This window comes from Protopterus annectens, chromosome 17.part0 (assembly GCF_019279795.1).
Source record: "Protopterus annectens isolate FY-2018-M chromosome 17.part0, PAN1.0, whole genome shotgun sequence".
In the NCBI taxonomy this organism is placed as follows: Eukaryota; Metazoa; Chordata; order Ceratodontiformes; family Protopteridae; genus Protopterus; species Protopterus annectens.
The window spans coordinates 793,041,660-793,057,444 of record NC_056751.1 but is presented as its reverse complement, the minus strand read 5'-3'; positions in this window follow the sequence as shown (position 1 = coordinate 793,057,444).

Here is a 15,785-nt window from a genome sequence, read left to right as displayed (position 1 = left end):
ATAAAGATGTCATCCAGAAACAGAGTATAGAAAATGAACTGGTCATGAAACACACAATTGTTGAAGACGAACAGGTGCTCCCAATGGGCCATGACAATGTTAGCAACACTTGCCCCACATGGAGAACCCCATGGCAACACCAACTTTCTGCAGGTAGAAGTTCCCTTCAAAGGTGAAATAATTATTGTCTAAAACTAAATCCAGTAGTTCCTGAACCAAATTGTTTTCTATATTGGTACAACCATGACGTTTTAAAACTTCAGCAACCCAATCTAAAGCTATATCATGTGGAATACATGTGTAGAGGTCCTTCACATCTATGGTTAAAAAATTATACCTAGGGTTGAATTGCAATTGATTCATTCTATTAAGAAACATCCATGAATCCTTACAAATTTGTTTCAGATTGACCAAATATTTTTGTAGAATAGAGTCGACAACCTTAGCACATGGATAGGTGGGAGATCCTCTACCATCGACTAGCGGACGCATCGGTGGGTTTATAGGATCTTTATGGATCTTGGGTATGCCCAAAAAACGAGGAAATTTAGGAAAAGAAATAGACATATAGTTGTAAATATGCTGGGAAATACTACCTTCAATAAACATGTCTTCTATAATATTCTTAATTGTTAAGTAAGCTTTGTTGATTTCAGACAATGAGCTCTCAACATAGGACGATGAATGCAATACATCAAGTATCCTGTTATTGTAGTCACACTTATCAAAAACAACTACACCATCCCCCTTATCGGGCTTACAAAGCCTGATATCATTTAAATGGATGAAATCAAGACAGTCCCTTTTCTTAGAATACATGTTACCATAAGAACTCTTAAAGTGCCCAGTCTGGGCTCCGTTACGAATATCAAGTTCACAAACAAGCTCGAAGATCTGCAGTAAGGGGTGTAATGGGGGATTATATGTACTAGGAATCCTAAAATTACTAGTATTAGTTAAAGCTGTGTTTCCCATCATTAAATTTAGATTAAGTTTCCTAGTAAACAATTTTAAATCAATAATTGTTTTAACAACATCGAGCTTTGATGGTGGAACATATGTGTTCCCCTTAGCAAGTAACTCAATCAAATCTGCAGAAATTTCAACTGAAGAAAAATTATATACCTTAAAATCGCCACTCAAATTATACAATATTGTAGGGCTATCAGGGATTAAAACAAAACTCTCTTCATCTGAACAAGCATAATTAACAGAGGCTAGTACAGGATTAGACAGAACATTAACACATTCATGTTCTAAAGATTCAATAGGAACAGGTGAGACTACTGGTGAAACCAAAATGTCAGAATTATCTAAAACATTAGAGAACAAACAGGCATCACATGTTAATTGTACTTCTGTTTCTTTTTCTGGTTGTTGTATCCAGTTTGTTGTTTTTGTCTTGCTCCTAAAAAATTGGGATCATTAGATCTTAAATTGTAGTGTCCAGTCCTGTTGCCATGTTGTGTTAACTCAATATTACCTGACAAGGATTGAACTGACTCATCTAAATTGATGGTGTCAGGTCAACCCTAGGTATAATTTTTTAACCATAGACGTGAAGGACCTCTACACATGTATTCCACATGATATAGCTTTAGATTGGGTTGCTGAAGTTTTAAAATGTCATGGTTGTACCAATATAGAAAACAATTTGGTTCAGGAACTACTGGATTTAGTTTTAGACAATAAATTATTTCACCTTTGAAGGGAACTTCTACCTGCAGAAAGTTGGTGTTGCCATGGGTTCTCCATGTGGGGCAAGTGTTGCTAACATTGTCATGGCCCATTGGGAGCACCTGTTCGTCTTCAACAATTGTATGTTTCATGACCAGTTCATTTTCTATACTCGGTTTCTGGATGACATCTTTATTTTGTTGGATGGTGACAGCTCTCTCAGTGAGTCTGTAGTGGACTATTTTAATTCCACTACTAATTTCCTGACATTTACACATACTTTTAGTGTAGATTCTATCTCGTACTTGGATATTCTTTTGACAAAAGATTTTTCTTCCCAAAAACTTACAGCCTCTATTTTTAGAAAAAATACATATTGTAATTCACTGTTACATTTTTCCAGTTGTCACCCACTTCATCTAAAACGGGCTATTATTAAGGGTCAACTTGTTCGAGCTGCCCGTATTACTACTTTAGACCACAATTTTAACACTGAGTGTTTGTACATTAGAGGTCTGTTTGTCCATCGTGGTTACCCTGAATATTTGGTTGACGAAATTATTGATGAAGTATCAACTAAACGTCAGAACCATTTTTATGTACCCATTTTGAACAATCCTTTTATAATCTCTAATAGGTTAGTTACCAGCCCGGTATTATCTTCAGATTTACCAGTTGATTCTTTGAAAAGAAGTACTGTGGTTTCTTTTATTACAACTTATAATCTTAATAGTAGAGATTTTTTCCAGAATTTGCTTAAAAATTGGGAAATTTTTAAGAATGACAAGAGCGTCTTTTCTTGTATAGGTGGACGCCCTTCTGTGACTTATAAAAGAGGTAAAAATCTTAAAGCCTTTTTTGAACAACATGTAAGATCTCCAGTTAGAACAGCTGGTATGTACAAATGCCAGGCTTGTAACTATTGTTCTTACGTGTCTGAATCTAATAGATTCTGTATTAACAACTTTCAATATTACTTGAAGTTGAGAGTTAACTGCAATTCTAAAATGGTTGTTTACCTAGCTCAATGCCAGTATTGTTTGGCTTACTATGTAGGGAAAACTGAAAGAAGGCTTCGTGACCGTATGTACGAGCATTTGTACGCCATCAAAAAACAGAAAGTTGAAAACGCTTTAGCTAAACATATAGTCCAATTCCCTAACCATAGTTTCAAATTCACTATAATCGATCAAGTTCTTCATAATCCTCGGGGTGGTCCTGACTCACTTAGACTAGATGAACTAGAGCTCATATGGCAGATTAGGTTGAATGCTTACAATTTCCCAGGTCTGAATGAAGGTTGTTCTATTAGTTGTATTTTGAAAATTAAAAGTTTATTAAGATGAATAGGACTTGTTATTTTATATTTATATTTGTATTGATTTTAGTATATATATATATATATATATATATATATATATATATATATATATATATATATATATATATTATATATTTTGTACATGAACTTTTACAAATATTTGCTACATTTTTTGTTGTTGATTTCAAATAGTATTATGAATTACCAACAAGTGTATGAAATTACATCTTTACGCAGTATATTTTGGTTATATTGTTTGTTTTTTAGTTATATACTTTTTATTTCACATACCTTTATAAGTTTTGAATATTGTGTTAGAGTTATTGTTTAGGTGCCTGCCCACTCTTTGATAGGGCTTTTCTGAAAAGGCTTTTCTGAAAAGGTTTCTTTAAAAGCTTTTAAAAGAAGTTTTTTAATTGCTTAATTGATTGCATTTTTACACACTATGTTTAATTGATGTGTTAATTATTTAATTTTTTTCTTATATAAGATTGAGTGTATGTGTTTTAATTTGTCTGATGAAGTTTGTCTTAGACTACAAACGAAAAGCGCTTAACATTAAGTTCTTTATTTTATCCACGTGTGCCGTCTGTGGTCTCTCTCCAGCTGTTTATTTTCTGTTCCAGTCTGTTTTTTTTTGCTGTTTTGAGTTACCACAGGTAACACCACTAGATATAGACTTAGGGCGAGGAAGGGGAAGGAGAGGACAGGAGAAGGGACTGAGTGAAATGAGTGGGGTGGGTGAAATATCCAAAGGGAGACAATGCTGAGAAAGAGGAAGGACCAGAACAGACCAACAAAAACAGTCAGTGATACAGGCACTCTCGAGCACTCAAAGATACTGACAAGCTCGGAGGTATGTTACTTATGAGTTAAGGTTTGGTCTAATTCAAGGAGAATTAAACAGGTGTGACAATTGTGCAAAAAACAATGGGAAAGGACAACAGGCCTTAGAGCTGCAGGGAAAGTACTAAAAGTTGCCTACTATATTGAGTGTGAATATATCGCCACCTAGTGGCCTTCCTGGGAAAAGTAAAGTGCAGAATCCACCTATTACAGGGAGTGAGGTAGCTGGAGGGGAGAGAGTTGGAAAAAGGTACTGATGCAGAGCTGCTAGTGTGCACACTGTAGGTTAGCAATACAAACACCTTAAACAATAAGCTTTAATAAAAAGTATTGCACATACACACAGATAAACACACACACACACACACACACACACACACACACACACACACACACACACACACACACACACACACACACACACACACACACACACACACACACACACTCTTGCCTGTCTCTATGAGCGTTTCAGGCTAAAAAAATATTGCTGAGGTTTGGAAATTCACAGCATTCAGATTGCAATGAGGTCACTTATGGGGAAGTGCAGTGGGCATCAGTCAATGGCCTGAAGAAAGTGGAGTTCCAAAGGTGGCGTTTTCTTGGAGATAAAGGTATCCCTCAAGTAGATTCTGCTGTGGTGACATACCAGGTTAAGGCATGTGGGAAGTGCAGAATGGCAGCAGCCGGTGGCCTGAAGTAAGCAGATGTTAAAGCTTTCTAACCCTGACCTTCTCTCTGACTACACCTGACTCGGAGGCCTACACCTAACCTTTCAACAGAACAAGCCATACTTCTCTCACCCCCTTATGGGGAAAGGACTAAGCTCTTCATAGAAGAACTTATGAAACTTTCTAACCCTGACCTTCTCTCTGAATACACCTGACTCGGAGGCCTACACTTAACCTTTCAACAGAACAAGCCATACTTCTCTCACCCCCTTATGGGAAAAGGACTAAGCTCTTCATAGAAGAACTTATGAAACTTTCTAACCCTGACCTTCTCTCTGACTACACCTGACTCGGAGGCCTACACCTAACCTTTCCACAGAACAAGCCATACTTCTCTCACCCCCTTATGGGAAAAGGACTAAGCTCTTCATCGAAGAACTTATGAAACTTTCTAACCCTGACCTTCTCTCCGACTACACCTGACTCGGAGGCCTACACCTAAACTTTCAACAGAACAAGCCATACTTCTCTCACTCCCTTATGGGAAAAGGACTAAGATCTTCATAGAAGAACTTATGAAAGTATGTATAATTGCTGCTAAACCTTGTACCATTAAAGTTGTATTATTCCTGCTAAGTGTTCAGTACGCTCCTTTGCTAGGAAACCCAGCAGCTAAACACTAATTTCACCCTGTATTCTCCAATATCAGCCCTCCTCTAGGCAACCTTTCATCACTCTCCTCCTTAACTTAATCTAGCCTAGGGATCTACCCCGGTGAATTCTCAGGTGCACTTCACCTTTAGTCCACTAGGTGGCACCCTCACCATACTCTTCCCAAGTTTCTATATCTTTTAATTTACTCCCTAGTATTCCACACAGGTTTTAACTTCCCCTTTTCCTTTCTCCCTCTGCCTTCTGTAAACACCGCTGGTAACAAATCCCCTGACCTTTGCACTTACCTTCTCCACTCCATATTTCACTGATAGGTTCTCGCTCTCTTTCTGCCTTCCTTGGCTCTAATTCTGGGTACTACTCCCGTTGCTTGTTTTTTCCCTCTCTTTTTCTCACTCTTCCTGAAACCTATTTGCTTACAACAGATTGCAATACCCTTAACCTCCACTACCCTAAATACACTCACTACTTTTACTCCTCCTTCCTGTTCTTACCTATCTGTCCATATACTCAGTCACCCTTCCCTCCTCCTTCCTGCTCCCACCTACCCATTTACATACTCAGCTACTATGTGTATAGATCTTCCAGTCTGTATCTGCAAACGCCCGCCCACTCCCCCCCCCCTTAACTAACATCCTCCCTGAATTTATTAAAACCCTCTTGCCCCAGGGCGCCATCTTTAAAGTATTTCTACCCTCGGCTGCTGCGTCTCCTGACATTAACGCCTGCAACAATAGTAAGGAAACCTTGTTTATCTCAATACTGTACTGCTACTTGTTGTAATGTAATAGAGTAAGGTATAAGAAAAATAGTACAATAGTAAGGAAACCTTGTTTATTTCAACACTGTACCGCTACTTGTTGTAATGTAACAGAGTAAGGTATACACCGCTTATTTTACTTCTATATGTCTGTTTGTTAAAACGAGCACAAGAGGAAGGAGATAGTAGCTTATTACCTAGTAAAGTCCTCACACTGAATGGCTTGGATATAATTACTGTAAGCTGGTTCAGTGGTTAATGCAACGAGCTAGCTAAACTTAACCAAATACTGAGCAGACTATTTGTGAGCGCTGCCAGAACGTTATTAAGTGGCAATTCCTCCATGTGTTTGTGTAAAAGGTGAAACGTTATCCAAATTGACTCGCATTCTAGTGCTAGTCAACCATAACCTAATATTAAGTGCAATCCCTGGGAATACTCGAGCGACAACGCCAACCCCTGTACGTGCAATGAACAGCGATGAAATGCTATCCGATTGAGACCTTTATCTCAGATATTCTTGGGTGCACTGACCAATACTTTTAAAAATGCTAACCCTTGTTCATGCGATGGTCAAACGTTCATCGCACAATATATTCATTTAAAATAAAAGGAAAACTATAGTAGGACTTGCGTGTACTGGTCAGAAATATTCTAACAACGCCAACCCTTGCACGTGTGATGATAAGCGTTCAGCGCACATCACCTAATAACCATTTTCCATCATTATATGCATCTGTATAAGGGGAAGATAATATCAAGGACCCCATGCTTAAGCAATGAGTGTGCGATAACTGTATAAGGAAGGGCGACATATAGCTGGTCCTAAGGGAACACAACATATAGTTAACTGGTTCTCGCTGAGAGTGCTAGGCACACAATAACTGAAAATGCCTACCTCTGTATGCGTTTGTGCTGGCATTTCCTGATTGTACCTGGCTCTAAATGTTACTTCATTGCTGTTTATAGGTACAGTTTACTGAAATTACACCTAGCCCATGTCGTACTGCCCTTTAGAGGATGTAGATTGTTTGTTTTCACTTGATTGCTTTACTGTATCATACCTTGCTCGAAAGCATTTGTGGACCTAGTTCTTTGAGATATTGTGGAATTTACTACAGTGTGCCAAGGATTATCTGAACAGCTTACTAAGGTGCATTTAATTAGTATGGTTGTTTGAAAGTATGATGAAAACACTACTGAATACTTGTGGTTAACTGTTCTACAACAATGTTTGCTTGAAAATATGCTGAACATGCTATTCTGAATACTTGTGTTAAACTGTTCTATTGCAGATTATATGCGATTATGTACCAATGTGTTTCTGTTACTGTTTAACCAAGTGCAATTTCTCTTTCTGTATTCTCCCCTCTTCTCCAGGTTTCTAACCCTGACCTTCTCTCTGACTACACCTGACTTGGAGGCCTACACTTAACCTTTCAGCAGAACAAGCCATACTTCTCTCACCCCCTTATAGGAAAAGGACTAAGCTCTTCATAGAAGAACTTATGAAAGTATGTATAATTGCTGCTAAACCTTGCACCATTAAAGTTGTATTATTCCTGCTAAGTGTTCGGTACGCTCCCTTGCTAGGAAACCCAGCAGCTAAACACTAATTTCACCCTGTATTCTCCAATATCAGCCCTCCTCTAGGCCACCTTTCATCACCCTCCCCCTTAACTTAATCTAGCCTAGGGATCTACCCCGGTGAATTCTCAGGTGCACTTCACCTTTAGTCCACTAGGTGGCACCCTCACCATACTCTTCCCAAGTTTCTATATCTTTTAATTTACTCCCTAGTATTCCACACAGGTTTTAACTTCCCCTTTTCCTTTCTCCCTCTGCCTTCTGTAAACACCGCTGGTAACAAATCCCCTGACCCTTGCACTTACCTTCTCCACTCCATATTTCACTGATAGGTTCTCGCTCTCTTTCTGCCTTCCTTGGCTCTTCCCACTCCGTTCGCCCTACGGGCTCACGCCGCTCCCCTACCCTACCCCCAATTCCCACCCACCCCAGTACCTCTTCATTTATATCTCAATAATCCCACACACTACACTCTCAACCAATCACATACCATAACTCTGTCTACATCCACTTCCTTACCCCACCCATTCAAACATTACTCATCCTCCTAGAAAGCCCTACCTCACCAATTAGAACCATTCTTGCCAGTCTACAACCACTACCAAACCCCACCTACATAAATCATTACTCTAATACCATCCTCCCATAATTAATCAAAGACATACCTAGTTACTGTACTTCAAACCCCACAGTACCTACAAGTTCACTTCAAACAACATAGCAAATCCTAACTGTTCATCTACACCTTTTGCATTTTCAAAAACTACCTTTACAAATGTTGCCAAAACCCAAACCCTCCTCTACTCTACTACTATTTCTCCTCAATATAGTCTACATTTACTACCTCACCCAGCCCATATATATTAACCACTCACAAGCCTTTCACATAACAATACATCTCAACTCACCTCATGCAAAAACACACACAACAATTTCTCCCCATCTTTACCCTATAAAAAGCCATCTACTTTTTACCTATAAACTTATCAACACTCAAAAACCCCACACCCCCATAGTACCTAACAATTCTTTCATCAACATAATAACAACCAACCCAAACGCAAAATACTCCAATTATCTCTCCAACCTAACCCTATATCTACTAACCACTCTACTATCAGGTGATATTCACCCCATTCCAGGTCCCTCCACCTCATCCACCATAGATAAATCTATACTATTCACCTACCTAAACTCACAAAGCATAGTAAACAAAGTTCCAAACCTTCATGCTTGGCTTACACATAATAAACCAGATATCCTATCTATCTCAGAAACTTGGCTAAAACCCCACATAAAAGACCACAAAATAACACCACTAAACTATTCAATCATCAGAAAAGACAGATCCCACAAAAAAGGAGGTGGAGTAGCTCTACTATACTCATCCTCCTTGACAGTCACCCCTTATAATAAAACCATACCTAATTTCAATAATGCCGAACTACTCCTATCACTACTTCAAATCAATAAAAACAAACACATATGTATAGCTTCCCTCTACATCCCTCCTGGAGATAACATTACCACACTTGAGAATATCCTATTCTGGCTCTCCACTAACATCAGTTATAAAATCATAATTTTGGGTGACACAAATATCAACTGGTCCTCCATTCAATCCTCCGCAAACCCACTTAATATCAACCTCTATAACTTCTCACAGCTTATTAACAACATAACTCGCCCCTCAAAAACCCCTTCAAATGGTAGCAGGCTAGACTGGATTTTAGTCTCCCACCCCCACTACTTCTCTGATAGCGGCACACTCCCAGACTCCCTTAGTGATCACCTACCCATCTTCACATATCGTCTCCCCACTTCTATACAGAAATCACATAACTACATTACCACCCGTAACCTTAAAAACTTTAACCCAATAACTTTCTCTGACTCCCTAAAAGTAATTGACTGGAACATTCTAAAAACTTTACCTCTAGATAATGCTGTGGACCACTTCAACACAACATTTTTAAACCTCCTAGACCACTACGCTCCTCTAAGGACTAAAATAATTAAACTAAAAACCTCCCCATGGCTAACTAAAACCACACTCACAACCATGCAACATAGAGACAAACTCTGGGCACTTTACCGGAAAAATAAATCTCCACTTATTCATAATGAATTCAGGAGACTTAGAAATCAAGTAAAAAAGCTTATTATGACTGATCGACAAAACTACTTCTTCACCCTCCAAAATACTAATAAAACAAATTCTCAGAAATTCTGGAAAGGAATCTCTAGCCTAATCAATCCTGGCAGGACAGTCAACCCCAGCCCAGATCCAAACGCCACTGACATGGACTTGGCTACTCAATTCAACTCTTTTTTCATTGACTCTATTTCTAAACTAACCTCCTCTTTCTCCAACACCGCCACATCCTCAACTTCTCCCCCATCCTCCTCTACTAACACTTTTCCCCCCACTCCCAATACCACCCCCATTTCCTCTACTATTCCACTAGCCTCTAACTCATCACCTTTCTCAGTAAAACCTATCCCCACATCAACCATCAAAAAACTTCTCCAGAAACTAAAGCCATGTTCCAATGCCCCAGACAACATTCCTTCAAACTTTCTTAGCATAGCTACAGAAGCCATTGCCTACCCTATCAGTATTCTAATTAACCGCTCTATCCAAGAAAACATAGTACCACAAATTTGGAAAAAAGCCTTCATCATACCTTTGCATAAAGGTGGCAATAATAACAGTACTACAAACTTCCGTCCCATAGCTATCCTGTCCCCCATCTCTAAACTCCTAGAAAAGTGTATCCATATACAGCTCCTACCTTACCTCTTAGACAATCACCTGATGACTCCAACCCAACATGGTTTTAGATCTGGCCATAGCACCATGACAGCCATCCTTTCCTTCTCAGAAACCATTAATAAAGCACGGGACTCTGGCAACATTGTTTCTACCTTGCTACTGGATCTCTCAAAGACCTTTGACACTATTTCTCACAAACTACTTTTAACTAAACTCTCCCAACTTAACTTATCACCTTCTTCACTGAATTGGTTCTCTAGTTACTTATCTAATAGATTTCAAGCAGTCAAATGGAAAAAAGCCACCTCCTCATTCCTTAATACCCCTACAGGAGTCCCCCAAGGTTCCATATTAGGTCCTCTTCTGTTTAATATATTCATAAATGACTTCCACAATTCTATCCCATTTTCCAGTATCATTCAATATGCAGATGATTCAACAATTATCTGCTCAGCCACAACCCCCCCAGTACTCCAAAAACTTACACAAGACGCATTCTCAATCACTGAACAATGGATGAAAGCAAACCACCTAGCTCTCAATGCCTCTAAAACCAAATTAATGATATTTACCCCTTCTAAACGCAACTCTTTCAACACAAACTCCTTTTCTATCAGAAGCAACAACAACACATCCTTGGAACTGGTGCCAGAGACCAAGTTACTTGGGGTACAAATTGACAGTCAACTCAAATTCAACTCCCACATACAACTTAATATCAAAAAACTCATCAAAAACTAGGCATGCTCTACTGACAAAATCAATACCTTACACCCAGTCCCCTCTCTTCTATATGGAGCCCCACTCCTAACTAACCTTCAATCTTCCCTCAAAACACAACTTTCCTCATGCTAAAACAAAATAGCCAGATTCGCAAACAGTCACAAAGCATCTACCCACCACTGCTCTTCTCTCCACAAACTAAACTGGCTTGAACTAACCAATCAACTCATCTATACTCAACTTTCTCTAGCTCATAAGCTCATTTTCAAACCCTCCCTTTGTCCATCCCTTTCCTCTGCCTTTAAAATGCATCTTCCCAACAGAGCTCTCAGAACTAATAACCAAAACCTAACTGAGTTATCCAAACCTACTCGTCCCCCAGGTAAAAACCTCCTATCCTATGGTCTAGCACGTCTCTGGAACTCTCTACCTCCAGCCATTCGTACCACTTCCAACCACTATTCATTCCAAAACTCTCTTCGCTCTTATCTACTAACCCAATGGGAATGCTCCTGCTCCCATCCATCATATCTACTGACCCAATGGGAATGCTCCTGCACCCATCCATCATATCTACTAACCCAATGGGAATGCTCCTGCTCCCATCCATCTTAATACTACACTGCCTTACCTCCTCTCCCTCTTTTCCAACAACATGCTTGCTTCTGCCTCACAAGTAAGGACTTCTCAGTAATTTTTCAGAAATGTTTTCCAGTTTCTAGTCTATATCATCTGTAACTGTCTGTAACTGTCTTCTGAATGGTATTCTCTAACTGCATAATCTTGTAAATAATGCAATGTATACTTCTGTATTTTCTGTAATGTTTCACCACCAGTTTGATGCTCAAACTGCATAACTTGTAAATATTGTCTCATGCTCACACTGCATAATTTGTTAATATTGTTTAATGCTCAAACTGCATAATTTTGTAAACATCGTAACACATACTGTAACCCTTCTTTCTGGAGCTTTTCTCCCCAGGACTCCATTGAAAACGGGTTCATATTGGTCCAATGGACTATCCTGGTAAGCCAACTACAAATAAATAAATAAATAAATACATTTTTCAGAATATCCCCGGATTTCTTCTTTGGGATGTATTTTCCTCAGTCTAAATGGAACTGTAGAAGGGGTAACACGAGAGAAAAATACCTGAGCAAGCTGAAAAACAGAGAGAAATACTTTAATATAGAAGCATAGCAGAACTGACAGAGGCAGTAATAGGATAGGCTGGAGAGATCCAGTTACATGTGATAAGTACATCACAAAAGAAAGGGGAAAGACAATTCAGAATGGAAATATGAGAGCAGCTCCAGGGAGAAATAAATGCAATAGATGGAAGCAGCACAGTTAAATGCAATTCAATAGGCAATGGGTGCATATGCAAAAATGGGTTGCTCTAGGAGAACTAACAACAGCAGGAACTTATTCACTATGCAGTCAGCATATACAAATACAAGTTGCTGTATAAGAACTGTCAATGCCAGCTTATTCACTTGGCAGATAATAGATTACAGCAGGAGCTAATGCATTTTACGGCCAGAAGTGACCACAGCAAAGTATTGCACACATAAGCCATTAGTGTACAAAATATTCTGTATATCTCCCTTTGACAACATCAATTGCAAGAGCTAGTCATTAGTCAGGGGAACAACACATTAAGTGATTGGTGGTACTGCGTTTAGATCCTGTATATGCATTGGGGCTATTTGTATTTCTAAAACTTCTGTTAAATTAATAGGGTCAGACTGAATCATTTAGTAATACCAGGGCATGCTGAGTGAGTGGTATCATAGCAGGGCTGAAAGATATTTTACAATACACTATATGGGAGGAAGGCACTGCTGGACACGCTCTAAGTGTTATGCGCTGTTGAAAATATTGTATGCTAATAAACTGTATTGTAGGAATCAGTTAAGTCAGGTAGCAAAGCAGAAATGCCTAATACTAAAAAGGAGCAGAGACTAAACACATAAAATGCCCCCAAAGATTTAAGAGTGAGCTTAGATGAGCAGATACTGACCTGGGAGGATGAGGTTAGGATATAGTATGCTGGTAAGCATTTGCCACACAGGAGCATGTGAGTTATCACATTTAAATGCTCTTACACATTAGGAAAGCAAACTTATTAGGGAAGTTCTGATCAGGTGAACAGGTAGGGAGTTTCCACACTGTTTGGCAGGTACCACAGGGATGGGAATTTCAGGCAAAAAACAATTAGCAGGCTTGCATTTGTAATTAAATAGTAAAAACAGAGAGGAACACTTCAAAGATGGAACAAGTCAGGCACAGAGCAAACAGTGAGACATGGCAACAGTAACTGTGTAATTATAAAGCAATGAACAGAGCAGTAAGACCAAAATGTATTATACAAAGCTGTTTAGCACATACAAACATAATCAGGCACTGTAACTTACTTGTGCGTGCGCGCACGCAGCATACTGCAGCAGTGACCGAGGTAAGGAATGTTAATTTAAAAAGAAATGGCACCACAAGTAACACCACTAGATATAGACTTAGGGAGAGGAAGGGGAATGAGAGGGGATGGGACTGAGTGAAATGAGTGGAGTTGGGGAAAATATCCAAACGGAGGCAGTGCTGAGGACAGGGGGAGGGGACTGAGTGAAATGAGTGGAGGTGGGGGAAATATCCAAAGGGAGACAATGCTGAGAAGGAGGAAGGAGCAGAAGAGACCAACAAAAACCATCAGTGATACAGCCACTCTTGAGCACTCAAAGGTACTGACAAGCTCGGAGGTATGTTATTTATGAATTAAGGTTTGGTCTAATTCAAGGAGAATTGAACAGGTGTTGTGCAAAAAACAATGGGAAAGGACAACAGGCCTTAGAGTTGCAGAGAAAAAGTATTGAAAGTTGCGTAATGCAATGAGTGGGAATATATTGCCACCTAGTCAAATTCCTGGGAAAAGTAAAATGCAGAATCTACCTATTACAGGGAGTGAAGTGGCTGGAGGGGAGAGAGTTGGGAAAAGGGACTGCTGCAGAACTGCTAGTGCGCACACTGTGGGTTAGCAATACAACACCTTAAAAAATAAGTTTTAACAAAAAGTATTGCACATGCACGCAGCTGGAGGGGGTTATTTTTCAGAATATCCCTGGATTTCTTCTTTGGGAGGTATGTTCCTCAGTCTAAATGGAGCCGTAGAAGGGGGTAACCTGAAAGAAAAATACCCAAGCGAGACGCAGCTGGAGGGGTTCATTTTTCAGAATATCCCTGGATTTCTTCTTTGGGAGGTATGCTCCTCAGTCTAAATGGAGCTGTAGAAGGGGGAAATCCTAGAGAAAAATACCTGAGCAAAACGTAGATGTGAGGGGGTTAATTTTAAGAATATCACTGGATTTCTTCTTTGGGAGTTATGTTCCTCAGTCTAAATGGAGCTGTAATCCATGCAAATGTTGGCGAGTCCATAGTGCTAGTCCAGGGAGAGAATATTCTGAACTAACTAATTCTGTGGCCTCATGAATAGAAATGCTGTTACCGCTAGTACATGTTGTTCACAGCTGACAGGTTTATTTTTAGCTTAAATTGCCGACTTTCACACCAGCTCCATTTAGTTTTGATGTGCTGTTAAAGTGGAACATATGGCTAAACAAAACACAGTATCATTTTTAGGCCAAATTTTCAGGAATGGCCTATGGCTTGCTGCTCTTTCTCAAACTTGTTTCCCATCCTCAGTCAGGAAGGCAACCAGAAAATATACATCACTTATTACAGAAAATTATATTTACCTTGCCTAATATCATTGCTTTTTGCATACATGCATTTCAGAAAAAGCATGCATGTCTTTCTCCAAATACTCATCCTTACACACAATTAAATGTATACATCATTTCTGGCTGCTGCAGCCTTAATTTTTCTTTTTCCTGAGTAATCCTTCCTCTAAGCAGACTGTGTATAGATTTGTTTTGTCAGCAGATAGTTACTCTGCTGTAAACTGGTTTCTCTAAGCTATGTTTTTTCTGACACATGCTCTGAAGAATGTTACTCAGTTGTAAGCTGGTTCCTCTAAGCTGTTATGTTTCTGACACATGCTCAGAAAAATGTTACTCAGTTGTAATCTAGTTCCTCTAAGCTGTTATGTTTCTGACACAGCTCAGAAGAATGTTACTGAGTTGTAAGCTGGTTCCCTTAAACTGTTATGTTTCTTCTGACACATGCTCAGAAGAATGTTACTCACTTGAGTACTCATAGCATAACTGGAAACACGTCATACCTCTCAAGTGTACCTCATTACGAGGAACGTACCTCATTTGGGATCTTAAAAAGTTCATGTTCCTCAAAGTTCCTGGAAGTTGTCACATATTTCATGTTAGGAATTTATTAAGTGAAATCCATGGTAAATAGAAATGAATCATATTAATTCATTAAAAGAGCTTCTTTATAAGTAAAACCAGCATATTTTAACCATCCTATGGTCTTCCTAGTTGAAACTGGTAGTAAGCCATTAGTATGTGTTCCACATTTTGCCCATTTGTTCCACATTATGAGGGCTAGTGTTCCTCATTTTGGAGATGGAAGGTTGAGAGCTATGAAACACGTCTCTGATTAAGTAGTCAAGAACTTTTACAGTAATCAATTTTGAAACTCACATGCAAACAAAATTCAGAAGCGTTTGAATCTAGGTGTTTTTTTTTTTTTTTTTTTTTAAGAAAATCATGTTGAGAATTTTAGGTCATCCTAAATTGAGCTAGCTCTCCTGAGACATCTTTGTTAAAATATAAAAGTACTCT